We start from the raw sequence: 4,077 nt of genomic DNA, 5'->3' as shown, positions 1-4,077 counted from the left end.
CAACCTGGACAATGGGCAAGATGGGGCTTCCATGCAGGCTCCATCTTGAGAACCACAGAGAATCCAGATCCTGTTGCAACGAGACTAAGGGCCATGTTCCGGACCGAGACCCGAGGCCTCGTGATCCTGCCCCCAGAAGCTACCGTGCTGTTCTTCAGTGCTGTAGGATTGCGTGCTGGGCAGGAGGTGTGTTTACATGGGAATCCATGTGCTGTGGTTCTCAGGGTGGGTGTGTCTGACAGGTGGGTGAATGGTATGTTCTCAAACGTGTCTGGTCCCCTCAACATGGCGATTAACAGTGTCCACGTTCTCAGGGAAGTTTCCATCTACGTCATGTCATGAACGTCAATTCATGTGAAAATTCATCACCTACAATTGAAATAGGTGTTCTTTCCTTGCAAATACACATAAATTCCCCTAGAAAACAAATCCCGTAGCTAACTAGGAAGGGCTAGAATGTGCCCCAAAGACACAAGTGTGTCTTTTCCAATCCCTGTTACTGAATCAGTGTCCATGGGTCTCTCCCATCAGGGTAGGTCTCGGGCACGAATGGTCACAGTAACCCCTCTTGACACTACACTCACAGACATGTCTCTGCATCAGAGGCCCCACGATGCGTCTTTCCAACCTCATCGGAAGCATTGAGTGCTGGGACACACTCCTCCCTTCTGTAGGTGGCTTCCAGGGCAGCTTCGCGCAACAACTGTTCAGGGGGGATCTGACAAAGGAGCAGTGGCCAGGAACAGATGGGGCCAATTCACTCCATGTTTCTCCGTGGAGATCTAACATTTCCCTCCAGATACTGTGTCTAAGAATGCAATTGGCCTACTCCCAGGGGAAATTACACACCCTCCACTGGTCCTAGCTGGGGTTCTCAGAGGTGGGCCCAAAAGGTGTCCTATCAAAGGGGGAATGAGTTTGTCTTCAGGGACTGTGAATCACTGGGGGGATCTGGGCCCCCTCCATGCAGGAATGAAGGGTGCTCTATGCATTGCAAGGTGGCGAAAGAGTACCTCAAACCTCAACAGGTGTGACAGGACAATCACCACACATTTCGCTCGCCATCTGTCCTTGCAAGAGGGGCTTGTTTTATTTGGAAGGTTTGGGGCAATAGACAAGTCAAGGTAGTTCAGTGCGTAGGAATGGAAACAAAGTGAAATCAGGGTTTCAGGGTTCTTTGGTAGCAAACAAGACCTTCTCTTGTGAGAAACATGTATTTGAACAGAATCTGATTTTCTGCCATCTCTTTTCCTCACTCGCATCTGCGGGATCCATGGGAGTACATTTCGCTGCTCTCTGAGGACACTCAAGAGGCTGTTCCTTGGTAGTTGCACCATTCTGCATTCCACTAATTGCATACAAAGTCTCAAATTTTCCGCATCCTTCCGACATCGGTTTTGGGATTGAATTTCTGGTTTGGGACCTCGCTATTCTAGCAGACAATGCCACAGCTCAGTCTCTTTTGGATTCACATTGCCCTCATGATGCCTTATGTTGAGCATCTTTTCATATGTCTGTTTGGCCAGTCATTTGTTCCCTTTGCAGAACAGTCTATTCAAGTCTTTTTCTTGATTCTTTCATTTGGTGAAATCCCGTTCTTTCTTTGTTTTTGTTTTGTTTGTTGTTTTTCTGTTTTGTCCGTGAACACACCTTTTCTGAAATAAGGACTGCAAATGGCGCCTCCAATCTGTGGGCTACCTTTTCATTCTGTTCACTGTTTTAGAAGAGGATGCTTTTTCTAGGCGGTCCTCTTGTCAAGCATCGTGATGACAACATGTGTGCATTTGGGCATTTCTATTTCGCTCCCACGTGCCCCTGCCTATTTAAATGTCAGCACCATCCTGTTGGCTCAGGGGAGTGATCCAAGGTATTGGAAGTTCAGCTTCTAGAGAACCACCACCTACTTCTTCATATTCAGAAAAGTTTTGACTCCTTGTATTCTCTGTGGTTCCATTGTCTATTCTAGCTGTTTCTCTGTTTCAAGAACATAACATTATGCTTTTGGTCAGTGCTGCACTGAAGCTGTTCCCCATTTATTCTAGGAACTGGGGGTTCACCTTAATCTCTTAGGGTACAAAGGCCTCCAACAGTGCCTGGTGGGTGTGCATGAGCCCAGGAATGTCTTACGTATCAACGGCCCTGTCAAGCCAGCCACTAAGGCTGGAGAAATACTTAGGAGAGTAGGGCTTGTCTCTCACTCCTGGATGGTTTCTAATGCTGAGTTAACCAGGAAAGAGTCTGTCTAGTGTCCATTTTACATAGTCATTTATTATCTCAATGAACTATAGGGAAATCATTAAGGAAAAGAAAACGTCCAGTTCCTCATTCCCACTAGCCACATGTCAAGAGTCCCATAATCACTGGAGTTTTAGATGGTTGCATTGGGAGGGGAGAGCGGTCATGGGCATGTAGAACTGGCACTGAGGTGACTGCTGTAGCACCCTGGTCTTATTAGAAGGGATGAAACTCCAAACCCTGTCTCCTCAAAGGTCTCTCGTTCCACCAGCCCCATGAACATTTAACAGCAGAGCAAAACAGTCAGGCAGATATTGCATGGCCCATAGGCATCTCAACAGAACTGGGATGAATGGTTGAGGCAGTCTCTCTCATAACAGCATTGCTCCTTTTTCAGTTCCTACAGATTTGCGTGTAGAGAGCATTGAAGACTCCAGCAGTGAGGACGAAGTCTCTTCAGGTAGGGAATGGCACAGAGGAAGGGAAAAGTGGGACAGGTCTCCTGGGAACAGGGGACTGTGCCTGCCGGTCTGGAGAAAGAAGGTGGATAAAAAAAAACACCAAAGAAAGGGATGCATTAGCAACAGGTATGATTTGATCATTTCATAGTTTCTCAATGAAAAGAACAGATATTGTGTCCATGGGTCTTTGGGGTAGGCTGGGTTTGTCATCACCACTCGACTCCTTGCGTGGTTAGTTTAAGGATCTTTCACATCAAACCTGCTCTCGCCTCCCTTTCCCGCTGCCACATGCCAAAGCTTGGTCTCTTTGCTCAAGGCCTCTCAGGAATGCTGCACAAGAGATTCTGGGTCTTTCTTGGCATGGTCCCAGACCTGGTCATGGTCATGACTTGGCAGCACCAACCACCCTCTCCTGTGCAAAAGGACCAGGACACTACATTCCATTGGGAGCCAGGACATGGAAGACAGGTAAACTCTCTCCCTCGTAAGGTCCACTACAAAACCTTCTTGGTTCTGTTGAAGCTGCTGTACCTTCAGGGGGACTCTCAGAGCTGGAGAAGTTAAAGCAAACTTCCTCTGGGTTCACTACACAGGCTCCCATGTCCCTTAGCTTCTGTCGGCCTTTACACCCCAGCCGAGTCTGACCTGTGGATGTGTTCCCAAGAGAAGAACGTCCCAATTCAGCTGCCCTGGAGATCCCCTGTCAGGGGCCAGGGTCCTCCAAGCCTGTGTGAAGGGGCTTCTGGACATGGTTCACACACTTGCTGTCCCCAGGTCCACTCTACCTCTCACCAGCTGTCATCTAGGCATATCACAGAGCTTCTTGGGAGCAGGGCCAGGGGGTCATGGCTCCTCTGAAACCCAACTCTCTGGCATACACCCCTGGCCAAGCTCCCCACTCCTCAGCCAGCCCAAACTGCAAATGTTCCTCAGGCCTGCCCAGGTCCCTACACACACCCCTGCCCTGTCAATTCCCTGCCAGCCTCAGCAGGAGCTCTGGCAGGAATCCTGAGATTCAGTGACCACACTGGTGGACATTTTCCAGGGCTACCCTGAACAGCTGAGGGAACCTGCTCCCATCTCGATTCAACCTCTGTAACACTTATGGAAACAGAGGGTGCTGTATTAGCTTGAAACATGTCCCTGGGAAGATCATCTCAGTCACTGGGCAGACATGGCTATGGGGAGGTGGTGGGCAATCTCTCCCTGCACTTCTCCAGCAATCCCAGACCCAGGACAGCTGCTCCCAGTACAGAAAGATGGGGGTTGATTCCGTGGAACCAGGATATCTCTACTCTTTCATTTGTTGCCCCCTCTTGGACAACATTGTGAGTGGTGGACCTTGGCAGGAGGAAGGACATGGAGCATCACTAGGGGAGAA

General features: G+C 49.2%; 1 pseudogene; it reads right to left on the bottom strand.

Moving 5' to 3' along the window:
- Positions 1 to 4,077, bottom strand: part of LOC125092644 (uncharacterized) — a 342,826-nt pseudogene that overhangs the window by 317,163 nt on the left and 21,586 nt on the right.

Source organism: Lutra lutra, unplaced genomic scaffold (genome assembly GCF_902655055.1).
Source record: "Lutra lutra unplaced genomic scaffold, mLutLut1.2, whole genome shotgun sequence".
Classification (NCBI taxonomy): Eukaryota; Metazoa; Chordata; class Mammalia; order Carnivora; family Mustelidae; genus Lutra; species Lutra lutra.
The sequence above is the reverse complement of the archived record's forward strand: the minus strand, read 5'-3'. Positions and strand labels throughout refer to the sequence as shown.